Raw genomic sequence first — 14968 nt, forward strand, 5'->3', positions numbered from 1 at the left:
CTGTAAAGGCCCAGTCACAGCAGACATTGCACAGTGAAGGTTTTCACACGTCTTTATGAAATAGGCTGGAAGATAACGGAGACAAAGACTCTTGTGGCCCTTTCAGACATGTCCTCCTTTCCATTAATCTGATGGAATCCTAATGTGCCGGCTTCATGTTTGAATGAACACCCTGCTCATTTCTCTGTAAAATTCACAATGACAATCTTACCGGGTCGGAAATAGTAACACTTTCAACACGGCACAAGTCTGAAATACATGGATTCACATTAACAGATAACACATGCACAAGATTGCTGATGTTAGATGTTGTGTCATATAGCTGGCTACATGACAGTGAGGGTCTAAAAGCTGCAGCCTAAAGCTGCAGATTTGACTGCAACAAAGGATTGTTCTGTTTTGCATGCATATATGGCATAAGATCCAATCTCACTGTCATGAATAGAAGAACACTAACATAACACTGATCTGTACTTAAATGACAGAATTCTGTCACTTTAACAGACTGGTGAAGCCAACAATGTTGCAAAGCTCATGTCTGAACAGGGCTGTAGTCCATAAAGCACTGTTCTTGATAAGCTATTAGATATTAACACGTGAGCCACTGGGAGCATGCTCACACTAGACAGTCATGAAAAGCTCTCTGAACCTTTTTCTATGTTCCCTCCACCCCAGGTCCCTTTTGGCAGTTTTGTTCAGGACTGCACATCAATTCAGAGTACAATATTAAAGCAAATGGTGCAACACAGCAAAAAAGCTAATTAGCATCCGCTCTTCTCGACTCTCCAGCTCGAAGTATTGTCAGGCCCATCGGATTTTGGTCGCCACAGCGAATTTGCATGTCAAAGTGCAACTTAACTGAACAGCAAATCTACTAATTGCGGCCATTTCAATGAAATGAGCTGATTTTGCCATTTTAAACCTGGGTGAAACAAGGTTGTGGTTGAATTGTCATTTCCTAAACGCTTTTCCTGAACCTTTATATGAGGCTAAGGATCGATGTCAAGGAAATTTCAAAAGGAAATAGGGAACAAATGGCTAATGGAATGTGACTGTACCTACAGTAGGTTACATAATTATACAGCAGTGACTGTTTTTAATAGAGTTCTATCACATTATCTCTTTTATCTTCATAAAAGATGGAGTAGTGTATCCTATGCTAAATAAGATAAGAAAGGAAGCACTGAAGCACCTTTCCCTAGCATTGAAAAAAGTTCACCAGCTCTTATCATGCCTGTCACTTCTATACTCCAAGTTATTTCACTGAGTTAGGAACCTTCATAAGCAAGAAAGACTATTAGACTGCAACCTTGTTTTAAGTGCACTCCGAGTCTCTGTGAACATGAAGTAACAAGTGTGGGCATTGTGATAGAATCTTCTATTTTTTCTTCTATCTTTACTTTTATTGCTTTGTTACTTCTATTATGGAAATGTTTGGCAATTAGACCCGTACGGACAAACTGCATTAAACCTTCTTCATCAACATACAGTGAACTAGAAGCTAAACATTCAGACAGCTGCCTACATGTAATCTGATTTGTATAAGTGAATGTAAGTGCTAAAATGGATGAACTGTGTCGTTGGCCACAGGAACCACAAAGTTGAAATGCTGTTTTCAAAGCATCATAAACAGATAAATATTGATCTGTGGATGCGGGTGCCGCCAAAACCAAATGCAGGCAGTATTGCCCTTGATCGATCCCTTGCGTATCACAGGCTGCAAAGAGGTGGTTGTCTTTCGCTGTCACTTTGCCTTTTCTCACTCTGACATTGTCCTTACAGGAATGTGTTGGGAACATGTGGGTTCTCCCTGCCAAGGCATTTGTCAAGCTGAATCCAAGATCCCTTTACCCTTTGATATAGATATACCTCTGCAGTCCTCAGGGTGATGCAGCGTGATACAGAGAGGCATCTCAGGTCTCCACGAAACTCGTGTATCATCATTATGAGTAGGTGAGAAAAGAACAGCTCTCAAACTTTATTTCATGCAATGCTTGTGTTCAATGGCGTTCTTCCACCGAGTTCAAAGAAAGTTCAAAGAAAGTAAACTCATGGGTGCAATTGAAGGTGTGACTAATTCTTTAGTGAGTCCCAAGTTGTCGAATCACTACGGCATGAATCACAAGGCCTTGAGAAAAGCTGAATAAAGGAAAAGGATTTTAAAATACTCACAGTGTCATCATACAGTAGCTGTGATCAGATGACTTTTAAAAATTACCAAATTCATTACCAATTTTCCAATTACAGCTCGGAATCATTTCCTCTGGTCCAGAAAAACAAAGCACACTTTATGAAAAATGTGCCAGACACTTAAAGCATGTTGCTCAGAGGCAGTGTCATTTCTTTCTACATTGTCCCCATCTCTTTATCCAACCAAATAGAGACTGGATGCATTAAGGAGGGAATGCATCATGAAAAGCAGCCTAGGATTCCTTGATAGCTGGGGAACAAACGCCCCTGCTGGGCTTGCTAATGAGTTTAACTTCAGTGCTCAGCCATTTTCTTTCCCCATCCACATATTAATTTCATGCAAATGGGTATTTGCCACAGAGACCCCTGTGAATAAGAACACAACATGCTTTCTGCAACTCCAATTTGCTGCTATCACATGGAAACACTGGCTGTCCATATGTCACTTGGCATGTGGTGCAGTAAACCCAGTATGAATAAGTCATAGATGGACAGCCAGCTGATTTTCTGCGGTCTGGCTGAATTCTGCCTCATCTGTGAACTGAGCCAGTGACATGTTTTGAATCTCACAGCCAAGCTTTGCTTTCTTTTGACATCAGAGTCTCAAACTGGCCAAATCCAGATAGTTCCAGGCTGAGACAGAACTGCATGACCCTTTGTTGGATTATAATGACAGGGTAATTTACGCCTCTTTAAGCGGTAAGTAGCCCTATTCAAATCAGTGTAGTTTTTTTTACCAGTATAGATGTGTGTCTATCTCAGTGATAAAGCCTCTGAGCTATAGAAAGGCTTTGGCTCTGGAGGGTAAGATCAATAGCCCAGGAAAGCCAATGGATTTCTCTAAGCCTCAGTGTTGTGCTGGGCCTTTGATTGGTTTGTTTTATGGGTTTAGCTGGATGAGGGGTTGTAAACTAATAGCTCCAAGCCGCTAAATATTACAGGGAAAGACAGAGATAAAGACTTTAAGCTTCAGAATGCAGATTCAGCTGTGGATGGCAGGTGTCCACTCAGCACACCGGGGCATTAACACCATCATTCACGGGTGGGTGAAATGGAAACCATCAGCAACAATCTACAGGAAATTATATCCAGCAAAAGATGCGCTGTAATTGTTAGCCAAGGAACCATCTATCAAACATGAGTTCTTACAACGTTGCCTGAGGCATAAAAACACCTCTACCCAGTGGAGACTGTTTACTTCAGAAGGTATACAGCACTAGGCTTTAGTAAATGACTCAATTTGCTGTAAAGATGTAAAGAGAAGGCTGTGTTCATGGGCTTGACGACGGTCTTGTTTTTTTCTTGAGGCATGAAAACATTCAGTTTCTTCTGTCACACAGTATTTATGCATATAATGATATATAATGACAATGATCCTCTCATTACAATGCAATGTCCTGCTGAGAAACCTTGAGTTTTGGCATTTATGTGGCTGTTATTTTGACATGTTACCACCCACCTTCATATTTTTCCAGACCCAGCGTAACCCATCATGGCAGTAGCCACTTCTAGCACGACCCTCGCTTACAGCAAAAGACTGTTGAACAGCCTTCAAAACTTCCAAGACATCAAGCATCTGGGGGATGATTTAGAATGAGTCCCATCCATGGAGGCCCCAACCCACTACACATAGGACCTAAAGGATCCACTGCCAACATTTCAGAGCCACAAGACACCCCCAGAGGTATCATGTCCTTGACAGAGCAGAGCTGTTGTTGTGTCATGAGAGGAACCTACAATATAACCAAGGTGATGTTAATAATGTGACTGATCCTCCATCTAGAAACCCAGAAATCGAGACAGGCTGTTTTTCATTACTCACTGAATAAATGAAAAGTCATTTTCTTGCTTGAACCAAACCATAAAGGGAATGACAGCAAAACTGAAAATGAAGGTCCCACAGATGACTGAAACCCCAGCCTACCTGGTATGAGTCTTGTCAGAATATGCCACAACTCCTCCAGCCTTATTTTGTGAACTTTGTGGCTCTTTGAAATTAGAAACATTTGCTACAATGCCAGACTATTACCAGTCCAGGAGAAGACCATTTCTTTTTGGAAACCTAATTGATGATGCAGTTTAGTTGTAGGAATGTAATTTCTGGGAGACAGTGTTGCACCATTTATAGAGCTGTAAAAAAAAAAACTGGCTACTACTTCCATTTCACTGTACAGTCATTTACTTTCACATTTAAGAAATGTATGACTTTGAGTCTTGGAACAAATAATAAAATAAAAAGTTTCAGAAAGTGTCTTGGAAACACATTTTTACAAAAGTTTTTCACTTGTATCCTATACTATTCAGTGCATAATACATTTATCAGCATGGTTAATAAAATATACTCCATTATATTACTTCATTTGGATCTGAAATGGAAAACTGAAAGTGGACTATTGCCATCAGGGTGACTGATCCATTTTTTTATTTAGGTGTGTTAACTTTCTTAATTTCCTCATCAACTGTGATGTTTAAAGAACTACACTATCATTCAAAAGCTTGGAGTCACCCAGACAATTTCATGCTTTCCATGGAAACTCACACTTTTATTCTTGTGCTAACATAATTGCACAAGGGTTTTCTAATCATCTGTTAACCTTTCAACACCATTAGCTAACACAGTGTAGCATTAGAGCACAGGAATGATGGTTGCTGGAAATGGGCCTCTGTACCTCTACGTAGGTATTTCATCAAAAAATCAGCTGTTTCGAGCTACAGTAATCATTTACCACATTAACAATGTCTAGACTGTATTTCTGATTAATTTTATGCTATCTTCATTGAGAAAAAAGATTTTCTTTCAAAAATAAAGACATTTCTAAGTGACCCCAAACATTTGAGGAGTATCCAAAGTAGTTTAAATAAATCCACTGGACTTTAAGAAAGTTACTTGAAGATGTTTCACCTCTCATCCAAGAGGCTTCTTCAGTTCTGGTGGTGATGGTGTTGCCTCAGCTTTTAAACCTCTGTGAGGTGTGTCCAGGGCTATTATTCCAACGACCGATACCAAAACTCATCTGACTACTCAACGATGGTCGTTGTGAGTATCGGTGGGGGTTGTTGAAATGCACATGTGATAGGAGGATGTTTTCCTCCTGGCCACTGTGAGGCACTGTGCCAGCAGTGTGGGTACCTTAATTGCTGGGCGGTACCATGCGCTGTTTATATTCAGTGGAGTTCACTGTCTTCCACTCTGGTTGCTGTTGTGGTGGCTGTGGTTTGGCCTGGCGGTGTTCTGGATGTAGCCACATTCTTTGTGTCCTGAACATTGGCGTCCTGAAACGAGTGTCCTTCTTCCTTAAGGTGAAGGAAGACTGTCGGAATCCTGTCCTGAGGAATTGGCTCTCCTGTGTTGAGCCATGCTGTGTTAAGTTGCTGTTTGCTTTCCCCTATGTAGAGATCTGAGCATTCCTTGCTGCATTTAACTGCATACACCAGGTTGGTCTTCTGGCTGTGTGGTGTGGGGTCTTTTGGGTGGACCAGTCTTTGCCTGAGGGTGTTATTTGGCTTAAAAAAGACAGGAATCTGGTGTTTGTTGAAAATCCTCCTCAGTTTTTCAGACACACCAGACACATATGGGATCACTATATTGTTGCACCTGCTCTCCCTGTCTTCCGTCTTCACTGGATTGTTCTCCTTTCTGGATCTTGTGTGAGCCTTCACAAAGGTCCAGTCAGGGTATCCACAAGTTTTCAGTGCCCCTTTCAGGTATTTGTGTTATTTTTCCTGGCCTTGGGTACTTGTGGGTAACTTGTCAGCCCTGTGTTGCAGGGTCCTGATGACTCCTAGCTTGTGCTCCAGTGGATGGTGTTTCCGTGTGTGTTGGTTTCCTGTATGCCCCAACACTGTGTTGGGGTATACAGGAAACAAACACACGGACCAGTACCTGATTTTTGACTCTCACCATCCACTGCATGCAGCGTGACATGCTAACATGTTAACTGAGGAAGTGGAGAAATGCCAGGTAGAATTCTCCTTGATGAATTCTCTCTGAATGTCTCTTTTATAAAGTCTTGACATGTCCTCACAGGCAGGCACTTAGTAATATAAGGTAATTTTACCTTCACCAAGTCACTGGGAACTGGAGCTACACTGCAGAATGTTCAACTCCCACTACAACATGAAAAGCACCATCATTTATTCAGCTTTTCATGGGCTGCTATCACAGCCAGTTCACAGCAGGCAGTCGCTGAGTGCAGCACTCTGCTGCTGAAGATGACAAGAGCTTCCCTGTCTACCTGATTTTAACATTTTTTACAGCCAGAGAGGAAGAAACTAAAGCGAGCCTACACTTATACGTCCTGATCTTGTATTTTTACAGACAGATAAATAAGAAATTGCTTGTGATGTGTCATTTTTACTTTACATATTAGAAAGATGAAACACACGTTACTGTATATGTGTGTCTGTTTTGACTCAAAATATCAAATCTTTTTAAATGATTAGTTGTGGATAAGACAATCAAACACTGAGATTAGATGAGAATGGTACCTCTCTCATGTCTGTGTACTAAACATGAAGCTACAGCTCAGAGATCATTAGATTAGCATAAATAAATTAGTAATTATAAACAGTATGAAGAGATGCTGAAAGCATGGCAAACAGCTTGTTCAACTATGCAACAAATAGAACAAATTTTTTTCTAATGTTAGCTAAATTTAATTTCCATATTTAATTTTCTAACATGGTAATGTTATCATGTGGGTGCAAAAAAGAAGATGAACGTTTCCCAGAATATCTTTAACCAGCTGTATCTTACAAAAATTATGTTCCTATACATATAAACCGCATTGTCATTCTGCAACTAATTTATACTCAAGAAGTATGAATGTGATGTTGTAGGAAAACCTTATGGTGTGGAAGAGTCACAAACTCCACATTAGGAGGGCATCTGGTAGGTGGAGGCTTACATTTATTAAAACAGACGTAAATTTTCTTGTTACTCGCTGTTTGGTTTGGCTTAGCCACCCGCTAGGGTCAGCTGGGTGCAATAAAAATAACCCGATGTGATGAGTTTTAGGCAAAGCAATTTATTGCTCAGTGACATATTAACATGAAAGAACAGTGATATTCCAAAAAAAAAAAAATAGGGCCGGTGGATGCTCCTAAATCAAAGAACCAAACGAAGGCTAACAGTTTGAAACTATCTAAACACAAACACCTAAACTCCTTAGTCAAACTTAAACACAGTAACAACACCAACCACGAACAACAGAAACTAATACAAACAAGTGCTGAGTGCACATAATTACTAAAATAAAACTGGTGCTTCAAAGTCCATAGTCACCCCTCACCGGAGTGAATTGGTCACATTTAACCCCAGCCACCCCAACTGCGAGTTTGGTTGTAGATTTATCTCACAGGTGTGGTGATGGTTGGGATCTTGTGGGAGGAGGAGTTGTGGTGATGGACCAATCCAGTGGGTCAGGAAGTGTGGAGGACCAGGGGTGAGAGCAGGTCTGGAGCTCCAGACTAATCACTCCTGATGAATGCCAGGTGGGAACTGGCACTCAATCTTCAGCCAGCTGTAAACTATGCAAGTTCCAAAAGCCATCCAGACACACAGAGGCTGAATCCCAAACCGCCCCCTACACACTCCCCCTACACTACCGAGTGTCACTCCAAAAGAAGTCACACTCGCAGCTGTGGAGGGCACCTATTATTGAAGGGGGAGGGTATAAATACGATCGGCAGGAATGGGATGCCCTGTCGCCTCACCGGAAAACGGAAGACGTCATCGCCATGGTAACACAAAGACGCCTACTGTGCATGGCTGTAGCGCTGTGGCACAGGTTGCAACTAACAAGGATCGCTGCTGCTTCCAGAAGACGAAAGCATCCCACTTTCTTTTCACTCACATGTTTTCCAATCCTATTATCTGGCATTTCAAATCCAACAAATGAATGAATGAATAAATGAATTCTGTCAGTTGTGTTCAAATTTTAAGGTGTCAGGAGGTGCACAATTAAATCAAACGTCAGCAGAGAAGAAGATTTGTTTCTTTTGATTTATCTTTTTACACCACTCTTTTTGTGATGTTCTGTCAGTGTGAAAAGGTGTGGGAGAAATAATGGACGCATGTGGAACTTGCATCGATATGTTGTTTCCTCCTCCATTTCGACGTTGCACTTCCTGAAAAAGTTGTCCAGAGTGAGCATCGATGCAGACTCGCTATTTAAGGGCTGAACAGTCCACTCTCCCTCCGCACTACACGGTTTGGGACGGCCCTTAATATGGAAGACCCTCAGCGCGAACGCGCAAATGGAGGGGTAGTGTGTAGGGATAGTGTGTAGGGGGCGGTTTGGGATTCAGCCAGAGACTCTACAAAGTCCATTACCCTCCATATGGCTAGCAGAGGATGTTACATCACCAAACCTACTTGGTTTGGCTCAGAAAAATATCATGGTTTGGGTAAAAGATGACCATTTCACAGCATGTTTAGGATGATGAGTCCCACCCATATCTAATATATGATTGGCTGGCTGCAAATAAAACAAATCCAAAGATATCCATCCATTAGCTATAGACCACTTAATTCTCACTTAAGTCGCAGGGGGGCTGGAGTCTATTTCACCTGACTTAGGGTGAAGACAGGACAGGTCACTAGTCTGTCACAGGGCTACATATGAAGACAAACAATCACACTCACATTCACGTCTATGAACAATTTCGGATTATCAATTAACCTCAGCATGTTTTTGGACTGTGGGAGGAAGCCGGAGTACCCGGAGTAAACTCACGCATGAACAGTGAGAACATGCAGAAAGATCCCACGTCCAGGTCGGGACACAAACCGGGATCTTCCAGCTACAAAGTGACTACTACTAACTACTGAACCACCATGCAGCCAAAGCAAACAATTTGATGATTTGAAATGTTTTTGTAAAATGTCACAAACTAATGTATTTCAGGATAAAATATGTTTCCCTCAGAACATAATTTCGAATGCAGAGTTTCACAGAAATGCCATTTTTAGAAGACAGGCCTCTTTAGGAGTAAAAGTTTTAAGCAACAAATTTGCCTATGTGACTTGATGACCTGTTTATGCATTGCAATTTTTTTTTAATTCACAGTGAACTTCTCCATCTCTTCCCTTACCTATTATCTTCAATTATTACAATGTTCCAATACCGTAAACTACACTTAAAACCTAAATGGACACATAAAGCAGTGAAATCAGTGATGGAAGTGAATCAAATGCTGAGCAAAATGCTGTCTGACCTGATTTAATTCGTTGATGGGATTTTAGTTCACTTTAACTGTCTCTCAGGTATTTTGCTGCTTTATCATCATGTTTTGCTCTTGGATAAATTATGCATTTCGTCCAACAGCATAGTGTGAAACTGCATTTATATGTTGTATTCCTCCACTGCAGATGATCGACAGCAGAAGATCCTTGTACAAATATCCTCCCACAGGACCAATGGACAGCCTGGGACCTGCTGCTATAGACTTTGTTCGGTGGTGCAAGAATTCATTTTTGAAACTTAGCATCAGGATGCGTTGATCGATTTCAGATACCGATGTTGTCAAAGGCCGAGCTGTGGAGTGGCTTGACAGATACAAATACCTGGGCATGTTTATTGATGAAAAATTGAGTTTTGACCACAAGACAGAGGATCCGCAGTAAGGGACATCACATATTTTTTGTATTACATGGACTCAGTCACTCTTCAGTCGATATCAGCTTTGTGATTCATGTTTTGCACAACTTTTATCGAATCCAATTCTTTTCAGCTGGATGTGAACTGCACACGAAAACAGGCTAAATAAGCACATCAAAGTTGGCACTTATCTGTCTGGCTAGACAGAAAACTATTTCATGCACTTTGTGTGTCATTTATATAATCACTTGTCAATTCTTTTAACCTCCAATTAACACAAACAACAATAGCATGACAAACACAACCTGCTGAATGTTATGTGGAAAGGAAAAAGTCGGCAATTGTTAGGTATGGATCACAAGATTATACAGAGGTGATAATAGTTACACATTGTGAAGTTGTTTTGCATTAAAAATCCATCAGATATGCAGCTGACAGATATATCTGCATATTCAAATCGATATTTTTCCATCCTTTAGTTAGTAGAGGTGACTTTTAGCAAAGAAATTGCTTTGCTTTGGTGTTTTATTCTGAACAAAATAAATGCTCAAATCAATCACTTGTCGTTTCTTGTGCCTGTGATTTGGTAAACATAATGTATCATGTGAAATGAATAATAAATAAAGCTTGTGATAGTGTACAAAATGCCTTTAAGCCATTGTCCTGTCAATTCTTTTGTAAAAAGAACAACAATGCGCTTTTAAATAAACACAAAATGGATACATACATAACAAAAATACATTTCCCTGTGTATAACAGCAGTGGTATAATATGGCTGCAGCTGAATAAAGCATTTTCACTGACAGGAATGTAGTTTTAGCTACTGACTTTAACATAGCTGGTAAGATGCTGAATAAAACCAGTTGTGACCTTCACCAGTGAAAAAGTGTAGGCTGCAGGTCACAGAGGTTTTCAATTGTTAATAAACACATCTGGATATATATTATAGCATGTCCAGGATTCAAGGTCCCAATATTCTGGTGTTTCTTCCAATTCCTAGATAAAACAGGCTGTAGTCTTGTAGCTTGGAAATTAAAATACTTGTTTAAGGTTAAGGAAAGACTGCGGTCACAATCAGTAATTGCTTGAGTGTTAATTGTAATCCTGTGGAGGAAGAAGGCCAAACAGCATGAAAGATTCACACACCACATGTCCTCCACACCTTTACTTTCCATTTGATCAGATAAAGGATTTGCTTTTTGCTGCACTGACATTAGACTTGTAAAATGTGGAGCTGTTGTGGAAGAAATTTCACTCTTAGTCCTTCGAAGTTTGTTGTAGTGGGGTGTTCATTGGCATTCCGGTATACGCTGGGCTGACCAACACAGAGCATGAGTCTGTGAGTGCACATTTTATAGGGATGGTCAGAGAGTAGGGAGGCGGGCTGTATGTAAATACAAGGGTGAATAGTGGTTAATTTGCATATGGTTAGGGTTAGTCAGTAACAAAGGGTAAGGCGAAAGAACAAATAGTAATCAAATCAAGGGGTCTAGCAAACATTTGCAAATAGCAAAGGTGTGACAACACAAGGTAAGAAGGGAGGTCTGACAGACTGGAACAAAAAACTAAATATGAAAGAATCGTGGATAACCATGGGAAATGGAATGAAGGGGTGACACGTGGCACTAGAAGGTATCTGTACTAAAAGGTGTGCTATTTTTTATCATCACTGTCCACAAAGAATGATTTTTTTTGCAGTACTGGGCTACTATTCCTGGCATTTCAGGAGTCATTATTGGTCTAATATAAGTTAAAGGTTCAATTAAATTTTATCTATATAGCACAGATTCCCAACATATGTTAACTCAAAGCACTTAGCATAGTAAGATACAGACCTTACAAATTACAAACAGAGAAAACCCGACAATCCAGTGTTGGCATTGGATTCCCTATGAGCGATGCTGTTAAGGAACGAAAAAATCAAACCCGGGATAGGGAAAAAAAAATTCACACAGAACCAGGTTCAGGGACCAGTTGGTGAGAATGGGTTTGAGGAGGGTAGGGATAGCAGGCTCTGTATTAGACATTCAGAACCACTAGAACACCAGTGTCTCAGACCAAAACAGGTGGGGTGTTATCTTCATCTTTCATTTAGAACCGGAGAGGTTGCATACACAGGGCCAACAAACAAATTTCAAGCCATAACCATTAGTAGATAGATGATGTTCATTATGTCATCTTATTCCGTCAGATTATCTTTTCTTTTTTCCCGACAAATTCGTATTGGTAAGTATTTACCTTGCTGACATGTTTCAACTGCTGTCTGCACTCTTCTTCAGAAGCGTCATCTGACGTCATCTTACTCGTACATCCCAAAGACAAAAATAAAACCGGACAAAAATGTAACACAATTTACAAAATACCATACAAATCATGTTAAAAAACATATATCTGCACAAATAAAAAGGAACATCAGACAGAATGTGAAAAAGAAACAGCTAGATGCCTCACAAGAACGCTAAAAGGAAAAAGCGAACAAGAAACTTCAAATCAGCCATCACAGAACCCTGCAAAAGAAATAACCACATTATGGACTGAGACAAGGGCAGATTTATAATGTCGGAGGCCAGCAAACAAAAACAGTGGATAAAGATGAGGAAGCAGGCCAACAATTCCATGAACCATGATGGTGTCAGAGCCCCCTCCCCTTTCTCTGCATCTGCCCCTACTTGACCTCCTTTTACCTTCCTCTTCCACTCTTTCTTTTATTCTCCCACTTTTTCTCTCTCATTTTGTTCTCCCTCTCTCTCCCCTCACCACCCTGCACTCTGCTGTTACTAATCAGATAAATCATCAGAGTTAGAAGGGACATGTATGGGGTAATTATATACAATGTAGACGGGGATACGTGCAATAGTGATAAAGTGAAACGTGCAATATTATGTGCAATAGTGGCAATGGGAAATGTGCAATACAATTAAATGTGACAGTATCGGAGAGACACAAATGTAGTGGACTGTCATGTTATAGTGACAGAGGGATAAGTGAAGTATGGTAATGGGCAATAATGATAGTGGGATGTGTACAATAGCAACAAAGAGATATTTACAATATAATCATGTTGCGAGCATTCACACCTACGGACAATTTAGAGTACTCAATTAACCTCAGCATGTTTTTGGACTGTGGGAGGAAGCCGGAGTGCCCGGAGAAAACCCACGCATGCTCAGGGAGAACATGCAAACTCCATGCAGAAAGATCCCAGGCCCAGACCGGGATTCGAACCAGGGATCTTCTTGCTGCAAGGTGAAAGTGCTAATCACTACGCCACTGAGCAGCCCACATATATATATATTTTTTTCAATTATGGTTTTATGTTATTTGTTTAGTTATGGTTTTATGTTATTCCATCTTTGATCTGCCAGTGGGACTTGAGATGGAAATTAGCCGCATGGCAATAATCTCTCGTATTTACATGAAAATGTACATTAATAGGAACTGTCCCATTTTAAAAATAAATGAATGAAATGAAAATGGAATTCTAGACAGCTGTGGATCTGCACACCTTTCTCATCATGAGCTCCATAAAACCTGGCTCATGACTCCACTCCTGGCCAGATCATAGCATCAGCTTCAATGTCAAGTCGGTCAGGTCGCTTTTGCATGTTTTGCAAATTCTGATACAATCTGTATTAACTCGTCTGTTCTGTCCAACTCTGCCTGACCCGTTCAGTAAACCTGACCACTTGTCTGCTCCATTCGACCCGGTCATCTGCCGGTAATCTGGACCTCCCTTTCAAAGAGGACCTGGACCCCTGACTGTTCCGGCCCTGATGAGGACCAGCTTCATCCCTGGCTATTACCTCTGTCTGCCGCTGATCTCTGCCACACATTCTGCAGTGCTGGTGTGTGCCCTCTGAACCATCAGTCCTCAGGAGCCTGCCTTCCCCACTTCCTCTCCATAGTGAGTCTAGCCTTAGTTGAACTTAAATTAATTACTAGTTCGTATCCTGGCATTAGTATGCCTTGTTATAGTTTGCTTAGTTTAGTTTTAGTTGACAGATTTCACCTTAGTTTTATTACTCACCTCCAGCTTTGTTTGCATAGTTATTATTTTGTAATAAAACTTGTTTAATTTTGACCTGTCTCTGCCTGCACTGTGGGCTCTAGCTTCGGATTCACCACCTGTGTCGTGACAGAGGGGTACTACACCCTCTTGCAGATCTGGGATTCCCTCCTCCTGAGACAATCGGATGGTGGGGAGCATGATTGGGCTGACAGATTCTGACTGATCTGTCAGGCTGGTCACCTAATAAGACATGTCATCAACACGTCAGATGACGCTTCTGCAGACAGCAACATGCTTCTGAAACATGTCAGCAGGGTAAAAACTCACCCTTACTAATTTTTCGGCGAAAAAGAAATGCTAATCTGACACAACCATTAGCCAACACTTTGTAAAATACACTGAATTCCCATAATAAGTTGTCAATATGATAATATTAACTTTATTTGTATCTGCTTTCCCCTACTGTCTGCTCCAGTCTGAGTGTGTGTTTCCAGAATTTATCATATTCGAGTGGAAAAGACAATAGGAGAATCAGATTACATTTTATTACTCCGCCAAGGAACGACGGAGTTCTGTGACGAGTGGTGTACGTTTGTCTGTCTGTCTGTCTGTCTGTCTGTCTGTTAGCAACATTACTCAAAAACAGACCAACGGATTTGGATGAAATTTTCAGGGAAGGTCAGAAATGGCACAAGAACCAAGTAATTAGATTTTGGCAGTGATGTGGCTTATAGTCTGGATCCACGGATTTGTTAAAGATTTCTGTGTCGTTGCGAGATAGCATCATGGTGTCAATTGAAACTTTGAAAACAAGTGAACACTACGTCAGCTGCCTGCTGAGGATCACATGATTGCGATCCTACTACAAATCTGCCGTAGACATACCGCAACTTATCTGTCGGAAATGATACAAGGAACAGTTGATTAAGTTGCGGGGGTGTTTCAGAGTCCCATCAATTCCCACCAGCCGCTACATATTTAGGTCACACATGCATAACACATAACGTACTTATGCATAACACATCCCTGTGCTCAGCACAAGGTCATTGTTTTTGTGGGTACATCTATATTAAATGGCCACATTCTATGATGCAATGATTTCTACCACAAATTTTTCAAGATTTTCGCTGTCAGCAATGATATAACAATTGAACAGTGCTTGAGTGCT

General features: G+C 40.8%; 1 long non-coding RNA gene across 1 annotated transcript in view; it reads right to left on the reverse strand.

The window, feature by feature from the left end:
* Positions 1-13054, reverse strand: part of LOC127534634 (uncharacterized) — a 297338-nt gene extending 284284 nt beyond the window's left edge. Inside the window, exon 1 of the long non-coding RNA XR_007942862.1 lies at positions 12898-13054. This is a non-coding gene — a long non-coding RNA (uncharacterized LOC127534634). The remainder of the gene's footprint in view (positions 1-12897) is intronic.
* Between the last annotated feature and the right edge of the window lie 1914 nt (positions 13055-14968).

This window comes from Acanthochromis polyacanthus, chromosome 7 (genome assembly GCF_021347895.1).
Source record: "Acanthochromis polyacanthus isolate Apoly-LR-REF ecotype Palm Island chromosome 7, KAUST_Apoly_ChrSc, whole genome shotgun sequence".
Lineage (NCBI taxonomy): Eukaryota > Metazoa > Chordata > Actinopteri > Pomacentridae > Acanthochromis > Acanthochromis polyacanthus.